We start from the raw sequence: 10,950 nt of genomic DNA, 5'->3' as shown, positions 1-10,950 counted from the left end.
TTGTCAATGTAGAGCCCAATGCGAGGCTCAGACTCATGAAATGTGAGATCATGACCTGAGCCTAAGTAGGATGCTTAGCCAACTGAGCCACCCAAGCGCACATTGAAGTTTTTTTTTAACTTCTATAAAATGTCCTAATTAACAATTCCAACAACTTACCTCATAAATAGAGTTATATAACTTTAACCATGTCCCCCACTCCAGTCATTATGAGCTCAACCAGAATGCAGTAGAATATACTAGGTTTTCAGAAGTGTAACACTTTTCTCATGCTTTTCTTTTTTCTCTATCTCATTCATGATGAAATTTCAATTTTTCTTGTTTTATTCTTTTTTTTAAGTTTATTTATTTATTTTTAAGTAATCTCTACACCCAACATGGGACTCCAACTCATGACTTGCGATCAAGAGTCACATGCCCCTTTGACTGAGCCAGCCAGGTGCCCCTCAGTTATCCTATTTCTGTCACTCACTCCATTTGATCACCATTGTCTATCCAATTGGTAACCACAATGCTTGTTGGTTTGCCAAATAAGGCCTTTATGACATTTTAGTGGATGCTGTCTGTGATTTGCTGTTCAGAACTTCCTTCAGGACTGAAAGATAAAGTCCTTGCTGGTGTAAGTGCTTCCAGCTATTAGCCATCTTAGAAAATTGTGCTCAGCCGGAGAGGATCATTTCACTCCTGGTCTTGCTCATCAATGCATATCACTGGTGGATACATGATTATGTAGGCCCAGCCCCCTCACCATCAAGTAGAATGCTTCTGAGGAGATCTCCCAGACTCTGTTATTTATTTGGCTTCAGCAGATCCCTTTAAGACTGTATTTCAGTCTAACTTTTCCTCTTGCCTATTCTTTCTTTCTTTCCTCGGATGCTTATCCTACACATTTGTTTCCGTTTTAGAGTATGCTTTCTGAAAAGGTATCAGAATTATTTATCATCTTTGAACATTTTCTTTTTGGTTTTGTTCATAGAGTCTTAGTCATCCATGTCTCTGTAAACAAGAAATAAAATGAATTTATTTGTTAGAAATAATTAGATACAAAATATAGCATATAACATGTAATAGGTTGTACAGAACAGAAATCAGACATATAGTTTTTTCTAATAAACTGTAGTTAACATTCATTGTTTAGCATTCATTCTTTTATAATTTAGTTTCCTATACATTCACTTTTTTTTAATTTAAATCCAAGTTAGTTAATATATAGTGCAATAATGGTTTCAGGAGCAGAATTTAGTGATTCATCACTTACATATAACACCCAGTGCTCATCCCAAAAAGTGCCTTCCTTAATGTCCATCACCTGTTTAGTGCATTCCCTACCCAACACCCCTCCAGCAACCCTAAGTTTGTTCTCTGTATTTAAGTCTCTTATGGTCCCTCTGTTTTTATCTTATTGTTCCTTCCCTTCCACTATGTTCATCTGTTTTGTTTCTTAAATTCCACATATGAGTGAAACCATAATATTTGTCTTTCTCTGACTGATCTATTTCACTCAGAATAATCCTTTCTGGTTCCATCCATGTTGTTGTAAATGGCAAGATTTCATTCTTTTCAATCTCTGAGTAATATTCCATTGTATATACATACACCATATTTTCTTTATCCATTCATCTATCGATGGACATTTGGGCTCTTTCCATACTTTGGCTATTGTCAATAGTGCTGCTATGAACATTGGAGTGCAAGTGCCCCTTCCAATCAGCATTTTTGTATCCTATGGATAAATACCTAGTAGTACAATCGCTGGGTCATAGGGTAGCTTTATTTTGAATTTTTTGAGGAACCTCCATACTGTTTTCCAGACTGGCTGCACCAGTTTGCATTCACACCAACAGTTCAAAAGTGTTCCCCTTTCTCTTCATCCTCACCAACATCTGTTGTTTCCTGAGTTGTTAATGTTAGCTATTCTGACAGGTGTGAGGTGGTATCTCATTGTGGTTTTGATTTGTATTTCCCTGATGATGAGTGATGTTGATCATTTTTTCATGTGTCGGTTTGCCATCTGGATGTCTTCTTTGGAGAAGACTGTCTGTTCATGTCTTTTGCCCATTTCATCACAGGATTATTTGTTTTCTGGGTATTGAATTTGATAAGTTATTTATAGATTTTAAATACTAACCCTTTATGCAATGTGTCATTTGAAAATATCTTCTTCCATTCTGCTTGTTGCCTTTTAGTTTTGGTGATTATTTCTTTCATTGTGCAGAAGCTTTTTATCTTGATGAGGTCCCAATAGTTCATTTTTGTTTTTGTTTCCTTTGCCTCTCAGGACATGTCTAGTAAGAAGTTGCTGTGGCAGAGGTCAAAGAGGTTGCTGCATGTTTTTTTCTCTAGGATTTTGACAGTTTCCTGTCTCAACATTTAGGTCTTTCATCCATTTTGAATTTATTTTTGTGTATGGTGTAAGAAAGTGGTCCAGCTTCATTCTTCCACACTTGCTGTCCAGTTTTCCCAATACCATTTGTGGAAGAGAATGTCATTTTTCCACTGGATATTCTTTCCTGCTTTGTCAAAGATTAGTTGGCCATACGTTTGTGGGTCCAATTCTGGGTTCTCTATTCTGTTTCACTGATCTATGTGTGTGTTTTTGTGCCAGTACCATACTGTCTTGATGATTACAGCTTTGTATAATACAGCTTGAAGTCTGGAATTGTGATGCCTCCACCTTTTTTTTTTTATTTTTTCTTTTTCAACATTGCTTCAGCTATCTGGGGTCTTTTGTGGTTCCATACACATTTTTGTATTGTTTGTTCTAGCTCTGTGAAGAATGCTAGTGTTATTTTGACTGGGTTGCATTGAATGTGTAAGTTGCTTTGTATCAACATTTTAACAATATTTGTTCTTCCAATGCTTGAGCATGGAATGTTTTTTCCATTTATTTGTGTCTTCTTTAATTTCTTTCATAATCTTTCATAATAGTTTTCAGCATGCAGATTTTTCACCTCTTTGGTTAGGTTTATTCCTAGGTATTTTATGGTTTGGTTGCAATTATAAATGGGATCAATTCCTTGATTTCTCTTTCTGTTGCTTCATTATTGGTGTATAGAAATGCAACTGATTTTTGTACATTGATTTTATACGTTCACTAATTTAAGTTGGACAATAACTCCCTTTGAACATGAGTATAAATAGGACAGTGGATGAATTATTCTCTTAGATTTTTCTATAAGTAATGAAAAAAAGAATTAAAAAAACCAGACTCTTATTTTTCTTTATTCATTTAAAGTTATTTTTAATGGACTTGATCTCATATTTACAAAGATGTTTCCCATCTTTCCTTCTCTGTATCAAAATAAACTGTTCCTATAACTTTAACTTGTACTACCAAAGTATCCTGACTATTCATATATCTTGCCACATGTAGAAAACACATATAAAGATATTATAAAAATGTATGGGGCGCCTGGGTGGCGCAGTCGGTTAAGCGTCCGACTTCAGCCAGGTCACGATCTCGCGGTCCGTGAGTTCGAGCCCCGCGTCAGGCTCTGGGCTGATGGCTCAGAGCCTGGAGCCTGTTTCCGATTCTGTGTCTCCCTCTCTCTCTGCCCCTCCCCCGTTCATGCTCTGTCTCTCTCTGTCCCAAAAATAAAAAATAATAAATGGAAAAAAAAAATTAAAAAAGATATTATAAAAATGTAATGATATGTAACCTTGTTTTAGCAGAATCAGGTATTTAGTTTAAGCTGACTCCAAGGAAGTTTAATCCATGGAGTAAGGAAAGGATTTAACTAAATGTTGGCATATCATGAATGAAATCTTTTGAAATCCAGAGTAATAGGGAAGACAATCAAAATGGGAACTGAGATAGAAAATACTAATTGTCTAATTAAATCTGCTTCCTGATTCTGAGTAGATGTGCCATTATATCTGTTAGGTCTTGCACATGAAGTCAAAAAATTCCTTTCATGACTAAATTCAAGGTCCCACATTAATCACAAGCTGTGTGTTTATCTTTCATTTGTTTCTCTTAATTAAAAAGAAAAATGGAAATTTAAGTAGTTACCTTCAACAGCATTACAGGAAAAGGTAGCAGGCATATGTGACCTACTTTATTTAGAGATCAGTAAGTTAAATGTTTTAATATTTTCACATAGGAATTATCCAATAAACAGATGCACACATTTAGCTCAATTGAATGGAAGAAAAATAAACTATAAATCTTCAAATAAAAAATTACTCAAGACAAACCCACATGGATTATTTTAAGAAAACTGTCAGTTAACATTAATGACTTCATATGATGAATGCCAACACAGTATGGCTCCCTAAACCCAAAGTGTGCTGTTTTGCAGCAGCATCTTCACTTGTTCCTAGTCTAAGGCAATGAGTGCTGGCAGTAGAACTGGATAGGGATAACGATGCTTCAGGTGGATACATCCCTCAAGGTGAGAAACCTCCTACAGAAGACCAGCAACAGCACATCTCTCTCAGTGGCATATTCCAAACCATAATGTACCATAACCAAAGGAGCAGGTTGGTAGAGAATATAATCATAGTGCTGTCAGATTTAAGAAATAAATATTTAGGACATTCAGTTCAATTTACATTTCAGATAGGCAATGACTAATTTCTCACTATAAGTATATACTAAATATTGTATCTTCTATTTTATCTGGCAACTCTATATAATAAGTTTCCAAAGACAAATAAGAAGAACATATTCAAAGGCCAATAAGGAAAACAGAAACCATTTAAGGTATTTCACAGAAAATTTAATGCAGAGAATTGGTTACATGGGTATTGGAAGGCCTATGAGAGCAAAAGGAAAATAGTGAGGTAACTCGGATGTTAGTAACTACAGGAAAGAGCTATGATCTGCAGGTCTGAGGCACAAAAGGGAGGGGCTTATTTCCTGGAACCCACAATGAAAAGAGAAGTAGCAGAGCTGTACCTAGACCTTGATAAACGGCCCCACCATTGATAGGCAACATGGGGAAGGAACCACCCAAGGTAAAGTATGAACCCCGCAAAAAGTTCCAGGTGGGATTAACAAGACCACCAAGGAAGACAAGGAGCCGACTCTGACTACTGTGGAAAAGAGGCTTGCTCTTGAATTGGTGTTAGCTACTGCTGTATTAATGCTGATATCAACCGCCTTCTCCTCCTCCAACCATTGGTAGAGCCCAGCCTGAAACAAGCTGGCCAGGAACTCTAAGAAATACCATTCCCCTTTCCTTAAAATACACAGAGAAACACAGAAAGTGTGAATAGGGGCGGAAGGCAATTCCTCAAAGACCATCTTTCTGAAAATCTGGAGAAAAGAATAAGGTTCAGAAAAAAATTAGAACATTAATTTAAGTTCCAAAATTAACAAACTAAAGAATTAACAGCTGAAGTGACAGAATTAATAAGAAAGACAAAGACTTTATGTAAGTATAAATAATTTCATCAGAGTGGTTAGGATAATATTTCTCTTATAAAAAAGAATTTGATTTCCTATAAGCTGCAAATAAATTTGGCAAGGTAAAATTAAAATTATTTTAACTAACAGGCAGAAGAGAAAAATGGCCAGTACCAGAGATCAAATCAATCAAATGGAGGAAGGTCCCAGAGAATTTTCTTAGTGTTAAAAACACATAAAAAAAAAAAAATGAAATAAAGAGCTAGACTATTCCAGGAGCCTCATCCAGTCTGGTGGTCAATCTTGCCACACTGACAAGAGTACATGATGCTAAAAATGCAGCAGATAACTGGCCAGGTGGGCATGTTCAATCCCATGGCCATCCCATTCGGGGCTCCCAGCACCCACACACCAGCACTGATATAGCAGCAAGAGGCACTGATGGCGTCATTTGTGCCGGATGGCCACCTGAACCCCATGGCTGCCTTCACTGCTGCTCAGATGCAACAGATGGTGGCCCTCAAGATGAACGTCCTGGCGGCCTCACCGTAACCCCAGCTTCAGGCGGCAGCACCTCTCCGGGCATCACTTCACCAGCTGTGCATGCCTAGCGCCCCATCCCCTACTGGGGTGACCGGCTTCACGGGCCTCCCCAACAGGCCAGTGGGCAAGCTACGGTGGAAACAGTTTCCCACTGGTATCCCTACCCCCCTACCCAACACAGAGGCCCACCACCACAGGCTCCCTGCAACAGGCTACTGGAATCAAAAGTTCGGGTCCCACTGCCTATTGTGCCAACTATGGTCAGATAAGACAGGCCTTTCCTCAGTAACTTCCATTGATCCCCCAGCAACAGAGAGAAGGCTCTGTGAGCTCCAACCTCCCAGCCAGCGTGCAAACCGTCAGCCAGGCCGTGAACGTCTTCCAGGGGGGCATGAGAGGCTCAAAGTGCAGCAGAAGCGGCCCAGAGACGCCAATCGCCCTTCCGGTGCATCTACAGGTCTCTCCCGTCACCCCGGGGGGAAGACCAGGACACGTGCAGGGCAGGATGCTTAATGGGCTACATTAAAAAACAAACCTCTCTCTCTCTATTTGAAAATGAGAACTTTTGACGTATCAGCCAATATCAATCAAGCTGAGGACAACAGACACTCAGTGAACTAATATTTCGTTAAGGAAAGTATAGTAACTGTGAGATTCAGAGGGCACGTGCTTGGGGGAAAATCTATATGACGTAAAGAAGAAGACAATGAAGAAAAATGGGGGGGGGGAGCACAAAAAATGGCATCTTCCCAACAAAATAACTTGAGACCAGACGGGGATGCTGAAGGGCTGAGAATCAGGAAGAAACGCAGCTTACTGATCCCCAGAGCTTTTCTAGCCTGAGGGCTCTAGGGCAAGCTGGGGCAGGCTGGGGCAGGCTAGGGCAAGTTGTGTGGCCGGGGTGGTTCCCAGGGGACAGCTAGGAAGACGCCAATGAGCATCTCTATTATTCCTTTAGCTATTTGGGGACCAAAGGACCAAACTTTTTATTGCAGATGTGTAGCTCGATGTCAACCAGAGGGGTCATGGAGGAGAACCTCCTTCCCGAAGCGTGGGTGTTCTTGAGACAGCTTAGCATGATTGTCTGAAAAATATAATGAAAAATGAAGTTTAAAAACCAAAAAAAAAAAAAAAAAACCAAAAAGGGGAAAATGCTTCAGTGCTTTTAAAAGAGTAAAATAATAGTTCTTTTATACTTTGAGAGGTGCCTTCATTATCCTTGTTCAAGTCTATGACGCTTTCCTACAGTTTTATGTATCATATGTCTGGATGGAGCCATTAAGATGAACAAATGGGTGGGTGTTTGGAGATAGTAACAAAAATATTAAAACACTTTAACCATGAAGTGTGAGAAAACAAGGAGGTGAAAAAAGGGACTGACAGAAGCAAGATAATTGTGAAAAGTTTGTAAATGCTTCTCTTTCCCCTCTTAAAATCCTAATAAGTATACAGAATTTTTTAAAAAGCATTTGAAATACCTATAAAATAGAGGAAAAATTAGGAGAATGCAGATTTTAAAAAATTAAAGGAAAAAAAAAACCCTATAGATGTTAGCATTACTGCTAAAATCCCAGAAGTTGTAGTGCTGTACTTTTGCAGAGTTGAGTCTCAGGGCGAATCCCTTCTCCCTGCATGCTCTCGGAAGCCATTGACCCCCAGAGCCAGGCCAGCCTCACCCAGACTTGCAGGCTCCTGGGTGCCCACCACTGGTGGAGGCTGTGCCCCAGGCAGTAAAGGCCCTCCACCAGCTCTTGCCTGCCTTGCACTGAGATCTGGATGCACTATCAGATCATCCTCTCTCTGCAAACCCTCAACCCTTTCCGCTTCATCACCTTCCAGAGATTTTCCAGGCAAGGGAGACCTGGGAACTTTCATCCTAAAACAACTAAACAACACAAACACACACATACAAAAGCCTTGAAGAAGAGAGAAAAAAATAAACAATCTTTGAAGATTTCTGAAAACTGTTTAGAAGGAATTTTGAAAAACAAGGATGTTTAAATTATGCTGGTTCAGTTTTTTTGTAAATAAATTTGCATATTTTATAAGGCTTTTAATTGTACGGATAGAGAAAATAACGAGGAAAATTACGTAATAAAAGCACAAAATTTATCTTTGGTAAATTATTTATTGCAGTTAAAAAAGACTATTAAAAAACTCAAAATCAGAAAAAAGCACTGAATTATTGAAGAAGACATATTTTAAAGTATAACATATTTAATATAATTTATTTGCTCCTTTGGGAGGACTTATTTTGGCATTCTCCTTGATAGCCCTTCTCCCATTGTTGCCCAGTTCATCTGGAAGCCAGGACATCTCAAATCTACCATTTCTTTCTTTCGTCTCTCTTTCTTTCTTTCTTTCTTTCTTTCTTTCTTTCTTTCTTTCTTTCTTTCTTTCTTTCCTCTTTCTTTCTTCCTTTCTTCCTTTCTTTCTTCCTTTCTTTCCTCTTTCTTTCTTCCTTTCTTCCTTTCTTTCTTCCTTTCTTTCCTCTTTCTCTCTCTCTCTCTCTCTCTTTTTTTTTTTTTTTTAGAAAAACAACTATCTGGTTACTCTCCTGCTTTATCTTTCCATTTTGTTGGTTAATTATTCTTTTTAAAATTTTTTTTCTTTCTCTTGGCTCCTCCTTTTGGGATGTCCAGAAGAAAACAAAAACAAAAACAAAAACAAAAAAAAACAGCTGAAATTCAATACAACTTATCTTTTCACACTCAACTCCGAAAAATTCCTTGTAACCTTCTGTAACTATTAGTTGGTGCTTTCTCTAGCTTAGCCCAAATTAAAGCACACTTTAAAAGAAAAAGAAAGAAAAGAAATGGAAAGAATTAGAGAAGCATTGAGACATGGAGATACAGAATAAGATACAGGCATTCTAAAATCAATCAAATGTAGTTATAGAAGTAAGAAAAACAGGAAGAAATCAGATACACAATAAAAAACTACTTCTTAAAATTGAATATTTCAGAACAAAATGGCGTATCTAGTACTAAGCAAGTGAGTATCATAGCCAGGACATTTTGGTGAAGTTTCAGAGTCCCAAGAATAACATTAAATTCCTAAACGATTCCATAGACAGAATTCTAGTTCCTTACAAAAGAACAAATACCAGACATTTCATCAACAACTCTGCCAGGAAACAATAGAACAATATGTTTAAAGTCATCAAGGAAAACTTTACAAATTAGTAACTAAATGTCCAACAAAAGTGTCATTCAAAACTAAGGAGAAATAAAGCCAAATAAGATTTTGGTTTGTTTCCAAAAAATTTTTTGAAGGAAATATATAGAGATTACTTTCTCAAAATGATACAGCATAAGGAAGAAAGAGAAAGATATAATTGAAAACTGAAAAAAAAGGGGGGATGAACAAAGAAACCAATAAAACATAATAAAAGAAAATTAAACAGAAACCAGCTAGTATTCACAGAAAACACTTTTCAAGCGTAAATTTATTGAACAGTGAAAGTAATTTTAGAAAAAAAGGTTTTGATTGGTTGAATAAATATATTGGTAGAAAATGTAGGTAAATGTAAGGAGGTAGGGTTCTGAATGGGACAAAACAATGATGCTTTGTTTGCTTTATAAACCCTAACATAGAAACAGAAATAGCAACTGGAACACCAAAGAGAACACAGAAGCAGCAATTTCAGCAAAACCAAGTTACAAGTTATCCCCATCACCCTACCCAAATGCCCTGAACATGAATGAAACAGCAAATCCTTCATAGACCCCCTCATGGGTTTAATAGTAGTACAAGTAGCTGGGAGAAGAAAAAAGGAGTACTAATAGTTCTAAAGTCTCAGAGTCCAGAAAACTCCAGCAGATATTCCCATGCATATTGAGAAAATCGGGAAACAAGAAAAAGTATCTATAGGCTATAATTTGTGGGTGGGAGGTTAAAAATATTTACCAAGCCTCACTACACTGGCAGCATGAATATCAGAGTGTCCTGGGGTAGCTTAATCTCTGAAGAGCTAAGGTGTCAAATATGGTGGCTACTACCCATATATAGCTATTAAGCTAGTCTGGATTCCAATTTACTGATAATATGAAATACGCACCAGGTTTTGGAGACTTAGCGGCCCCTCCACAAAAAAAAAAAAAAAAAAAAAAAGAGCATAAATTATCCCAGGCTTTTATTTTGATTTAAAATTAAAATGTTAATTATTTATGATAAATAGGATTGTGTAAAATGTATTGTCAAAATTAATTTCATCTGTTTCTTTTCATTTTTTTCTAATGTGGCTAGTAGAAAAGTTAAAACTGCTTATGTGATTCATACCCATATATCAGATAGTGCTATTCTAGAGGTTCAGACATATCTCAGAAATCTTTAGAAACTGACAGAGACTTCCAAATAGTGGGGGTAGAATTAAAACTGAGTAGAAAAGAAACACTAGAATAAATGAACAATTTCAGATACTGGGATGAGAGGGTTCTTTAAGAGGTAGTTAAATCCAAAATGTGGGACTTTATATAGGAAAAATGACTGTTTCTCTGGAAAATCCATTGTATGAAAAAGGGAGAGGAAATTTAGAAGTATAAAAGAGACTTACAAAACATGACCAAATTAGATAGTTTATACTGCTTTCAACTTCATTATTTCTGTATCTCTAGTATCATATCAATAATAAAGCCCATCTCTTGAATTTTTCATTTCAGATATTAAGTTTCTAAGTTCTAAAATTTCTGTTTGATTATTTGATTTTGCAGTTTCAGCTTCTCTGCCTTGAGTTACCATTCAATAACCTGTGGTATTGATACTTTCTTTATACCCTTGAATATACCTGTAGTGGGTGTTTTAAGCTCTTGATTTGCTAATAACAAGATTTTTGTTACCTCTAAGGCTGTTGCTATTGATTTTTTTGTTTTTCCTGGCTATGAGTCACATTTTCATTCTTCCTAAATGTTTATAATATATATTATATATATATATATATATATATATATATATATATATATGAACATTGTGATACTATGCTGCTGAGTGTTGTGATTATGGTGTCTTCCTTTAAAGAGTGTTGATTTTTATTTGAGAAGAAGTTTAATTACTATCAT

At 36.8% G+C, this 10,950-nt stretch overlaps 1 pseudogene; it reads left to right on the top strand.

Moving 5' to 3' along the window:
* The first annotated feature begins 4,367 nt into the window (after window positions 1-4,367).
* Window positions 4,368-6,406, top strand: LOC123609930 (annotated as a pseudogene).
* Window positions 6,407-10,950: the final 4,544 nt, after the last annotated feature.

This window comes from Leopardus geoffroyi, chromosome B2 (genome assembly GCF_018350155.1).
Source record: "Leopardus geoffroyi isolate Oge1 chromosome B2, O.geoffroyi_Oge1_pat1.0, whole genome shotgun sequence".
Taxonomy (NCBI): domain Eukaryota; kingdom Metazoa; phylum Chordata; class Mammalia; order Carnivora; family Felidae; genus Leopardus; species Leopardus geoffroyi.
The sequence above is the reverse complement of the archived record's forward strand: the minus strand, read 5'-3'. Positions and strand labels throughout refer to the sequence as shown.